The following is a 12,557-nucleotide window of genomic DNA, read 5'->3' as shown; positions in this document are numbered from 1 at the left end:
TTGGAGTGTGGTGGGGGGGGGGGGGTCTTTGGGGGGGTAAGGGCGTGGGGGGGAAATGGTGTTGGCAGGGTTTTGTGTGCTTGTTTTCCCTCAAGCACCACAAACCAGTCCTTTATGGATCAGGGCAATTTTCAGGGAATGTAACTCAAGGACAAACAGCTAAAAATAGAGGGGCGGTGTACGACTCCCGTGATCGAGGCGAGGGGGGGAGGTATGCGTGTGGGGACAGTGAAAACAAGTCCTGTCGCATTAGATTTGGGTCAGAAACGAGGGACGAGTCGGCGAAGCGGCGACTGTTACAGACGGCTAGGAGATTCATCACTCGCTGCTCCCTTTACCTCGTGCACGTCTTCTTTAACACCTTTTCAGCCCTACCACCCTTCACTCTCCCACGTCGGGCACACACCTGCGAGAGATGGGGAGGGGAGGATGATGGGAACAAGGACGCCAGGAAAAGGGGGTTGGAAATTTAGTGAGAAAAGATGGTAAACTACTAAAAAGGCAACGGAGAAGTAGTCGGGCAGAAAAGGTCATGTATAATGTGAGAGAGACCCAGAACCACAGCTAGGTCAGATAATATTAGAATATTAATATATGCCATTCTATCCAAGGCCCTCCGCCGTATAATAAGCGCATAAATAAATTCATGCAGTGAATGATCTCAGTCGCAAACAAACTGTAATGTTAAGGCCTCGTCAAAGGCTCTGTTTCCAGTTTAAAGGAATATTTGGAAAATTTGGAAAACCACCTTGTTTGCTTTTGTGCTGAAAAGGCGTCCTTATGTCTGTACATAGTATTAGCAACAGGAAGCACGGCTAGACTAGCTTAGCATCAAAATCCAAAGCAGATGGAACATTAGAGAAGAGAGCAAATGAGCCTATTTCCCAAAATGTCAAACTATTTCTTCAATCCAGTGGGGAGCATGTTGGTCTGACCTCTGTCTCGTAAAAAACTGAACTCCCTCTCCCCGCCCGTGATAATACTTTGCTAATGTAATGAAACCACTAAACCGAACTTAACCAAACTGCAACGGAGGGTGCTTTGAGACACTGACTGCTACCCCTGTAGCTGCTGCCCAGTTCTAATAGCAACATTTTGAACGGGTACAAAGACCACGGCTTGTTTCACAAGCAATTTACGACTATTCCTGACATGTAAATTGCAAACGGTGGACATGTCATGTTTTAAATACGGTACATGAAATTAATTGTATCTATTTGATATAATTAATAAATAATGAATTTGAAAAACATGTCAAGATGAACGCTAAAGAAATAATATGATTCAAATTGGAGCTTACATGTTACTAATTTGATCGCTTTACTAAATACAGAATGTTGTTGCTTAAGTTAGACAAAATAGCTGGCAATTTAACATTATTAATACTGCAGGTTAAGCTATTATACCATGAAAAAAAAAACCCCACCCATCCTGACCAGGAGATTGGCCTTTTTTCATACCAGCTGTAACATTTTTCAGTTCAGTCAGAGTGATTGGCTCGCTAAGTCACTCTGCGTCTTCATGACCTGGAAGTTTTAAATCCTGTAGAAAAGACTTACATCTAATGTTATTTCGGAACTATACAGCTCCAAATAAAATGAGCGAAACTCTTGAGTTTCAGAAAAACCTTCACTCGGCTGATCAAGCTCAAGTTTTTGTAAATCATCCTCAAATGAGTTTATCTCTGCCAGTCTCATTCGATTTAAGTAAGAAGCAAAGGAAATAGTTGTCTTCCGTATTAAACCTTTAATGCCCCCCCCCCCCCCCCCCCACCCCACAGGACTCGGGGATCCTCCACTTGAATTGACATTCTCTAAGATTAAAACCTTGAAAGTATTTCTAAAATGTTCGCAGTAATCATTATTTTTAAGTAAGTTACCATTTCAGGGGACACGGCAGCCTCAATAATTGCAGCCTGCGCCTCATTTTCTTTTCAACATATTTACTCGTGAGGAAACACTTTCAAAAAGTGACCCTTTTATGTCTTCCACCTCAAATGCTATTATTTCACTTTATGCTGTAATTTTTCTTTTACATTTTTTGTGCCATCTCTGCCAACTTCTCTTCACTTCACTGCTTTCTTCATGATACAGCTCCAGACAAACGGGTGTCCTTACATGGAGAAACGGGGGCGTAGCAGCATGCTAATTGCTGCAAGCGACCGACGGATATAGAATGATTCTGATTCACTAACACACGCAAGCTGGTGAGAACAAAATCGTCCGGAGCGCACGTGTCATAAGTCCCTCGGTGACTTTGCGCGCACACCTACTTACTTTGTGCGCAAAGTAAGAATGTTTCTACGCACATGTAAGTGAATGAGGCCTATTATTCTTAGTTGTTGCCCTATTTGCCCCTGCAGAATCCCGCCCGATCTTCACCGCTGAGAGACCCTGCCGCTGTGGGAGGCTCTTTTTATACCCAATCATGCTATTGACCTGTTACCACTTAACCTAATTAATTGTGAGATGCTCCGCCAGGTTTTTCTTTTCGTGTTACACACCTTTTTCAGTCTTTTGTTGACTCCGTCCCAACTTTTTTGAAACGCGTTGCTGCCATCAAATTCAAAATGAGCATATATTTTCCAGTTTAAACATTTGATGTTTTCTTTGGTCTATTTTCAATTAGATATGGGTTTACATGATTTGCAAATGGGGTTGCAAGAACCCAAGCAGGTATTTATAACAACTTCACTTTTGATTAAGATCACATATTAGAGTTGAAAACTCTAGAAAAAGCTAGCCAGTTAACCTTGAGTAAAAATAATAATAAAAAAAAAGTATTTTACCTTTTTACACAGTATTTAGATGAATTTAATATACATGCAACATCCCACAATTCAATTGTGGCCATCTATTGTCGCTGTCAAATTAAGGTAAAAAAAAAAATTAAAAAAAAAATCTTCCTAATAAAAATATCACATCCACCCAGTGTTTGCTTGGAGTTCTGCATGCAATTAGATAAATTAATATGTGAGTACCTTTCTTTGGGGAATGGGAACCTCCACCCTGGCAGTGATACTCCCGTCTACACAACTCTTTCCCTTCCTGCGTCTCCTCTATGCATCCACCATTACTCCTTCTTCGACCACCTACATTTGCTGTATTTTTTCAAATGAAGAAGAGAGGGATGGTCCCATCAAAGCTAATTAGGAGGGCTGAGATGCAAAGCGCTGATAGACTGCTGATAGAATCAGGAGGGAAGTGCCAACGCCGGCCGCTTAGATTTCCCACCAGTGCTTGGAGCATCAGAGGACAAAATGGGGAAAAGCCATGCCAGGAAAGGAGATAAGAACAAGCAGTGTAGGAGGAGGAGGAGAGAGATGTATAGCATAATTGAGACTGTAATGGGTTTTGTCAGGAGCACCTGTCAGGGTCAAGTTAAAATGGCTTTGGTGAGAGAGGAAGAGAGGGATGAGCGTATGGGAGAGCAGAAAAGAGACCAATTGGAGTCAGTATCCTGGTGAGGAGAGGCCCGCGTCCATGCCAACCTCATCTGATTGCCAATTTGTGCCAGTACAGACATCAAACACCAATGCAAGCCACGCATAGACAAACAAATAGTGCTGATTGGAGAGTGCTAACCAGCTAAAAGCACCCATACACCCTTTATCACACACATGCGTGAACTCACGCGGACACCCCACCTTCACTAGCTGATTGGACACATCTAGCTGCTTACCAAAGTGTCCACCTAAGCCTGTGATTGGAAGACAAAACTGCCACCGTTAAATATTGAATTCTCCCCCACATCTAGATTAGAATATGGTGCAGCACTGATTAGATATCATCCTGCTGTGCCAACGTCAGGTCTGCACCATGTTCATTACCAAACCCCCCCCAACAATCCTATCTCGGCTCATGTTCGCCTGCGGACCCAAAATGCTCTGTTTGTGATGGAAAAGCAATTCTGACACCCTCAAGGGTTGAAGTCGATGCCTGAGGAGTGACGAAATTAAGTCGAGTAATTCTTTCTCTTTAAATTCACTCCTAAAGCTGCACCTGACAATTTAACATGCTGACAGACCAAAATGGCGGCAAGATATAACAGAAATTTAAGACCTGATGACCAAACAACATCTGTTCAAGTGCTGTCAGTGAACATCCTACTCTAAATGCTGAGGCTCTGAGAAGGTTTAGATTCAAGAGGCTGGGGACAAAGTTCTCAGTCTGCTGTTTAGACTTTTACTTTTTTAATTTCATTGAACATATCTGTTGCCACAAAACATTTTGACATTGTGCCACATTTATTATGTTGGCCGATAGGAAATGTGTATTTTTACATGGTACAGCTTTAGCAAACATGTTACACAAATCAAAAGCCATATATGTGACGTAAACAATATGATTTATGAACTACATAAACAAAAGGACAATTAGTTACTCTGTTATATCTGGGTCCATGGCTATTGGGTTACACCACTGAGCGAAGGTTTGGGAAGCTGATAGAAGGTTATGTCCTGTTTAAGTGGCAATTTCATCAGCTGATTCCACTATTCAGACTTAATATGTAAATAAACAAAGGAGTTATTAATTATTTTCCCACCAGTGTTGTCTACCTGGTAGTTTGCAGAATAATAGGCTGATAAAAACTGCGTTTCTAATAAATTGAATGATTGTTTCTTTTAGTTTTTAAGAAAATGCCCTGTTTTTTGGGGGTCTAAATTAACCAATTTATACAATCCACTGGGAAATATTTAAAACATGCAATGTTATAAAGCTGTAAATTACTCCTTTTCTGTTTTTTATTTGAAGTTCAAATTTGGGGAAACATGGTTTTCATATCACACAGTGTGGTGGAAAGTACTATCCAGGCAATATAACTGAGACAGACAGACTGGGCAGACAAGAAGTAGATCAAACTTGATGCTACAAACCAATAATGCCACTCAATCAGAAAAAAACCCCTAAAAATGCACAAAAGACATTATATATTGTACAACATACAACTGATTTCACAGGCTGAATGATTTGCCATGTAACAAGTAATAAAAAAAAAAAAAAGAAGATTATTTCTGGTGTTAGGTCATTGTTTCTACGGGTGTGGGGATGCCAGGGGCTTAGACTCATAACCTCAGTACTATTTAAAATTCTAGCTCCACTGCTGAAACACCATAATCATATTTTTGTGCCCATAAATAAAAACCCATCCCCCTACACCAATTTCTTGTATTTTTTGTGCCAATTTTAAGTTTGGTGATTGAAATGTAGAGTTTGTAAAAACCTTAAGGTCTATTTGCTGTGTTTTGCAAGTACAAATACAGTATCAAAGCACCAAAAGATGAACTCTTTCTATTTGAATCCCTTGTGTCTATCCTTGGCCTCTGCCACTAGATGGAAAAATTTAACATATCTGCACGCAGTGATTTTTGCTGTCTTTACCCTTCCTCGGAAATGAGGTATTCCACCACCTCAGTCGTCATGGTGTAACATTAGGCTCCATTTTGGCGGAACATTTGAGAACTGAGATTACTGTATATACTTTGCTGCACCGGGAACAGTACTGGAACACTCTTTGAGGAATATAATCTGGTTCACTGCCACATTTTGGGTTTCGGAGCACTTTTGCTTAACAGTCTTGAGTGTCACGATTTAATGGGGGTAATGAGAACATTTTTTTAAAAGCAGCAGCAGCTCTGCCAACATAATGTCCAATTTTTGTCAATCTCAAATACTGGAAATATCCCAGAGCCTTCAGTTTTAGTGGGCTGGAGTCCTCCACAACTCTCACAACTTGAACAATTGCTCGAGGCAATCTAAGCTCATGAAGCATTTTCACACAGCCACTCGTACATTATTTCATATTTACCATAAGCTTTGGAAATGGAAAAAAAAAACAAAGGAGTGCATATTGAGCTGTGTTTTCAAAGGAACAAGAAAACTTTTCTAATTGACTGGGAGCTGTAAATAGGGTCAGGTGTCCCACATATTTGATGCCAAATCCCCATCATCAGTGGGAGATAAATCAATACCTCTGCTTTTCCTCAGATTTTTGTCTTCACCCTGCTCCACCTCCTGTTCTCTCTCACACTCTTTCTCATCCACACATAAATGCACCCACTTCTACTGGTCGATACCGGAGCGGGTATTGAGCAGTTGCTGTGGTCTAAATGAGAGTTTGATTTCTCGAGGGGTTTGAGCCCCTGTAACCATGGTGTTGACTCCCCATCTGGGACCTCTTCACCGAAGGCTCATTGATGAAGAGCGTGTGAGTGCAGCGAGTGTGCACTTTAAATACCTTTTGATTTAGTTGTTCTCAAGAACAATACTTTTCATTTGCGACTGATAGCATTCTTAAAGAGCATTCAGCATGGCTGTTAATGAGGTGATCTTCTATTAAACATTAAATTATCCTTGGAAAACAATGAAGCACAGCATCACACACACACACACACACACACACACACACACACACATACACACACACACACACACACTCAGAGGACTCTTGTCCCAATTATATCTTGAGCCAATTCTGGAAATTGTTAGTTCATCAGAGCTCCAAATAAGTAACGGCATGCTGGCTCAGCCTTTGCTTAGGAAGCTCTGGTGGTAAGCCTTTGTGCTTTAACTGCAAATACACTCACCTGAATACGATATTGTCGTAGCCAACACAAAGTCTCTGCCTTTAATCCAATACGTGGCCAAAGCCGTCCGGCACACTGCAAACCTGCGCTCTCCAGATTCAGGCCATTAATACTGCTTCTCAGTGAGCGTCCAGACTTTTGTTTGACAGGATTTTGTTTGTAGCATCTTGCAAATTCTTCCAACCCTGTTAGGCTTTTTTTTTTTTTTTTTGGCTTCACTTTCACCCAACAATATATACAACAGCCTTTTTGTCTGAGTGTGTGCAACTCTATCCCTATTTCTCTGGAGTTATTTTATTCATATCTCCGGGTCTTTGCGGCCCGGGGAAAAGCGAGGCAAAAGATGGGAGAGAGAGAGAGAAACGGAGAAGGGACCTTTGACAGAGCAGCACTGATGAACAGCTCGACATAGTGAGATACATAAACATGAGGTCAGAGAGTATCACAGTGGGAGACGGGGGAGTAAGAAGGAAAGCGGGAAAGAGAAAAGAAAATGTGTGAGAGCGCAACAGGGAAGGCAAATATACTGCTTCAGAAAGGTTGTCTCATTGACAAGCTTTGACTCTGTTCAGGAAACCCACCAATCAATGCTGTTGCACAGCACACGCACACGCACATATCATGAGGTATTGTGTGTGTGTCTGTGTCAGACGGAGGAGAGGATGGGCCAGTGGTCTGCATGGTGCAGAAGAGTGTGCGATTGAAATGCAAAGCACGTCAAGAGTCCGAGGGAGCTCCTTTTGCAGCAAAGCCTCATTAAAGAGACACTTGCCTTAAAGCAAGGATATACTGCCAGACCACACACACACACACACACACACACACACACACTGAGGCTAACAGAAACTGGCACATACGCAGAAGCAGCTTCGGACAAATTGAATAGAAATCTCAGTGAAGAAATGATGGTGGAGGAATACATGTGGCTGGGTAAATGTCCTCTCTAATCCTTTTTTCCATTTCCTCTGCTTGTTATCCGCATGAATAAAGTTGAACCATCGGCCACCCCTCCCCCCATCTCACACGGATATTACATTCATGTATATTTGATTGTGTCAACTCTGTGGAGATCGACTACACTGTATCTTGTGTGCCTTTTAAAAATGCATTTATGAATAAATAATATCTGTATCCACTGATTGAAAAAGCCATATTGCCAGAAAGCCATGATGAAATGATATTGCAATATCTGTCCCTGTGCTGAATAAAGCAAAGCTTTTTTTTTTTTTTTTATTCTCTCAGTAAATCAAACCTAAAGCTCTGCCACTGCACCTTACCCTGCCTGATGACATTCTCTTGTATGGTTTGCACTGCTGCTCTGAGTGTGTTTTAATAAAGAGAAAGCCTCTTCTATACATCTGAGTGCTGTGTCGTAGTTTGGAGATATTAATAAAGAGAAGCGCGACGTTTCCCCGAGCGGCTCCCCCTGCTAATTGACAGTGATAGCGGAGACTTGTCTCCTGGGCTGATGTTGGGAGCCTAATAAAGATGCATTACTACAAGGCTGGGAGAATGATGCACATCACTGGCTGCCACCCCACACCCCCATCTCCCGTCTTCACTCACCACCTCCTCCCTCTTGCCGTGCAGGCTGATTAAACTGATAAACTGTGCCAAAAAGAGCCGAGGAAGGGGAAATAAATAATGAAATAAGAGCAAGCTAAAGGAAGAATCAGTAGGGGAGGTGAAAGGAGAGGTGGGGGAAGAGACCCAGCGTTGAGATAAAGAGAGAAATCCCACAACGCAGCATCGCACCGTCTCACCCATCCGTCCATCCATTTCATTACTGACTTAACTTACTACCGCACATCATGTGTTTTCCATTGTTCTTTTGGATTTAACTTTGTTAAAATATGAATAAATTTGTTTTGTTTGGCTTTCAAACTGCGTCTCCTCAGTTTTGTCACGGCTTTTGAGCCGGACCGTGACAGCAAGATGACCATCCGCAAGGGATACAGTAACCCGGGCTGACAGAGTTGGCCAGTCCAACCATCGGAACCAGAAGTTGAAATGGAGTTCTTCCCCCAGTCATCATTCTCATGTTACAACAGTCATGGGTCTGAGCACACACGCCGCAAACACTTTCACCCAAGGGTGTTGCACTGATTGGCAATTGTTACTGTAAGCAAACAGCATTTTTATGTTCAGTGCTAGTCATTTTGCTTTCTAAATCACAGCTTTGCTGAAGTTTGAATCGCATCCAGTACGCTCCGCACATTGTTTTTTGCTGTAGTTAGAGCTGTGTTGTATTTGTGTTATTTACCCAATTTATCAGCAGCCATTTCTTGGCACAGAAACAGGTGAAGGAGACACAGAGGAGATCGTCCACTCGTTAATTGATCACGTTGATAGCGCCGTTCTTTTGGGTAGGTTAATAAATAAATAAATAAATACAAAATTCTGAAATGGATCACCAAATATTCCTGGTGCGGTCGTCAACATACCTGGGTGGCCCGCCCAAGTGAGTCTATGTATGGGAAGCACTGAATATTGTTTGAACCTTCAGCGAGCTACTCAGAAACGGGTAACGAGCTACGCGAGCAACGGGATGGAGTCCCCGGCTCTACTGGCTGCCGGAATTATAACCCTTGTCTGTTAGGAATTCGCAAAACCTCCGGGTAATGGAGGTCCACTTGGCTGGTTGGATCAAAAATACAGTGGGGTTTGATAGGGAAGCCCTTTGTTTACAACCTGTTCTAGCAATGAGTGTTGGTTTCTTTTAACCACGCATACAGTACATGATTAGGATTTGTACGGCTGCTTCTCAAGGCAAAAATGTTTATACATGTCCTAATTTGGCAGGACAAAACCCATATAGGGCCCTATTTTAATTCTCAGCCCAATGCAAACGCAGCGCATTTTCCAGCGCATTCTTATTTATGTCATGATTTGCCGCTGAGGCAATCCCAAATGCGCCCAGATGGGCACAGCGACGCAACAGGGGGAGTGTCGTTGAATATGCGTCAGTACAGTGAATTTTGGTGTCAATTTAGAAGTGAACTTGCGTCTCTGCCAGCTCATACTAGGTTCAGTCCGTGGCACGTTTTGGTGGCTTTATTCGGCAGAGCGCACATGAACAGACCTATCCACAAATCAGACAGATTTGGTAATTGTTCTACATATTTAATCCCACTGAGATAAATAATTAAAACAATATTTTTTAATGCAACCTTATGATTCAGTTAATTATATATATATATATAAAAAATCAACCTGAGTCCTTTCTATCGAATTGGATGTGAATTAGGCAGTTGGTGCGAGTCATGATGCAGCAGCAAATCTCAGCAGCATATAGAAGGCACTGTGGTTAACTACAAATAAATTGCAATTACATGACACATTAAGAGGTAACAATTTAAAAGCCTTTTCATCTACTAATCTGGTTTAGTAATCTGGCCAGCCCTGCAAAACCACGGAGTGTGACACTGCGTCATTTACACATGTCACTTCGTGACACACAAGTTAAAACACACAAGTAGTTAATTTGGAACAAGGAAGACAATTGTAGAAGAACTTAACACTGCAGACAATCCTGTGATTCAACAATAGCTGTATTTAAAGAAACTGTTTATTGGGTTACATAACACAAATTATTATCATTTTTAGATTAAACTAACCATTCCATTTTTTTTTTAATCCCCCCCTTGTCTTTTGCGTCCTTTAAAGTCCAGACAAACAGAAATCCCCTGAAAATGCCGCCAGCAGCTTTAAGTGTGCGTAATTTACTTCTGCTCACTCCTCAATGTCATTCTAGCACGTCATTTAAATACACAGTATATTGGATGAGTGGTCTTTGTTCGCTTCGACATTTAATTATTGCCAGTGTTTGGCATATTTAAGACACAGGTTTTTTTTTTTTTTTGTCCTGTATTGAACTACTTCCTGAAGCGGTTCTCATAACACCAGGGGAAGAATTGTTAATACGAGGGGTGGATCAGCAAGTTCCTCACTGCTCTTCCGCAAACTAAGTGCACGGGGCTCAGAGAAGCTACACCTTTCATGAGTAAAATACTCACAAGTTTTGTCAAATGATCACAATTTAGCACCAGAGTTACACATGCTTTTGTGTCCGGATTCATCTGTGATGTTTGAAGCACGTAACATTCGAGCGCACATCGAAGGGCGCACAAATTTAAAACGGGGTGCTTATTTAATCGACACTTTTAAAAAGTTACATAATTCCAGAGGCGTTCCCTTAAATAAATCGGAACCGTAGAGCCTCGTGAAAAACACTATCGTGGCTCTTGTCGCTTGGTTTGGAGGACTTGTTGCATTGAGCAGTTTGGCATATTTTGTTAAATGACAATATCGTTTTGATATTTTTTTTTTATCAAATTTTGAATGGGTGTCTCCCAGCTGTGCAGGAGATCGATTGCTTTGAGAGACATCATTATTCAGTTGTGTGCAGGGCGATTCCTCGACTGGAAGTGCTGATTTTCGCAATACGGTTGCCGGGTTACCAGCAGAGATATGGGGAAGTCACTGTGGCTTTTGTACAGATTAAACAAATGAGAAACGGCATGTTATTGGTGAGCTTTAAAGGTGCTGGTGTTTGTTCCAAGTTTGGTCCGACTAACCGGTTGGCTAGGCTGTTGGCTGTAGCATGAGAACGATTGTTGCCTTCATGAGCTTGTGGTTACGACATGTGAAGACGTGTGTACAGTGGGCTTGGTGATCAGGTGGTTGAGTTGAGAACACCGCTGTCAGGCAACGGCAGCGTCGATGATGTCTAAAAGCCGCAGTGGCATTTAGCGAGCTGGCAGGCGGACGTTGTAATGTAGGAAATGCAAAAAGCATAATGTCGGAGGACAAAGTGAGAAAATGATGGTCAAACTTTTCCTTAGAAGAAAACCTTTATGTCTAAAATTACAATATGTTAACTTATTATCCACTTCCAACACATCACAGCTCATGAACTTTTGTGGATTCTGACGTCGTGAATACCACGTGGGGGGGAGAGGGGGGGCAGCCACATGGACTCTTCTTGTGGATGCGGTAAAGATGACGCCATTTGGAAGAGACAGCTCAATAGACTGAGTGGGAGTCTTCTAATCTTCCTCTTGGTAACAACTGTGGATAAGCCAAACTATTCCTTTAATTCAGAGAATCCACAGAAAAAAACGTTTTCCCAGTTGTTTATCTTATTTCGAATGAGCCACTTTACTTTCCTTTTAACATATTTTTAGACAAATTTGAAACACCAATGCTATTTTTAGTCTCTTCTCCCATTAAACGAGACACTGCAATAATCTCTCCGCCCCTGTGCACACCTTTGCCCCTCAGACAGTGTACTGCCAGGTGTAACAGTGTCCGTCTCCTACATGTTTTGGCATTGACACGTTGCAGAGGTTTTTAAAATACATATGGTGGAACCCTGCACAGATGGATACCTTGCACCGGCAATTTATTCCACCTGCAGGGTCTATCCCTCCTCCCTGACAAACACACACATACACAGTCACTACCCACGTGGGAGAGCAGTGGAGGTGGTAGCGCTGTAGTTAATTAGAAGGAAACATATCAAACTTTGTTTTTCTCCGTGCCTCGGTGTGTGTGTGGGGGTTAATTGTGTGGGCAGAATAACTAGCTGCAAAGCTGTTTGTGTTAACTGAATACAGAAACACGGGCTATGTATGGGAGCGTCTAATAATAGAGACATGGACAGATTGGAAAATCCTCCACCAAAGCAGAATAAAAGTGCTTTAACTACATCTCTGGGTAAGCGAAGAGGCAACGGGAGAGGCGGAGGAGGCACAGCTGAGAAAAAGGAGGAAGAGCGAGAAATAAGAGGGAGAGTTGTGTTTACGCACTGTTTGCACTTTGTGATTGTGAGAAGTGATGTTGTTTCATGCTTTTGCTTTTTTTTTTTAGTGCAGTGGCTGCCACTGTGCAGCGCTGTGCAGACCCTCTGCAGGCTTCCCAAAGAAACAAGTCTTAAATGAACGTATCGGTCAGTGTTTCTCACACGTTC

General features: G+C 42.1%; 1 long non-coding RNA gene across 1 annotated transcript; it reads left to right on the top strand.

The window, feature by feature from the left end:
* Window positions 1-55: 55 nt before the first annotated feature.
* On the top strand, window positions 56-7,941 carry LOC138211927 (uncharacterized). The gene is made up of 2 exons (XR_011179381.1): window positions 56-2,206; window positions 2,363-7,941. It is a non-coding gene; the product is annotated as an uncharacterized lncRNA (long non-coding RNA).
* Window positions 7,942-12,557: the final 4,616 nt, after the last annotated feature.

This window comes from Embiotoca jacksoni, unplaced genomic scaffold, assembly GCF_022577435.1.
Source record: "Embiotoca jacksoni isolate LCO1_2020_lvr unplaced genomic scaffold, fEmbJac1.0.p SCAF_1, whole genome shotgun sequence".
Lineage (NCBI taxonomy): Eukaryota > Metazoa > Chordata > Actinopteri > Embiotocidae > Embiotoca > Embiotoca jacksoni.
This window is presented reverse-complemented; position numbering and strand designations above follow the sequence as displayed.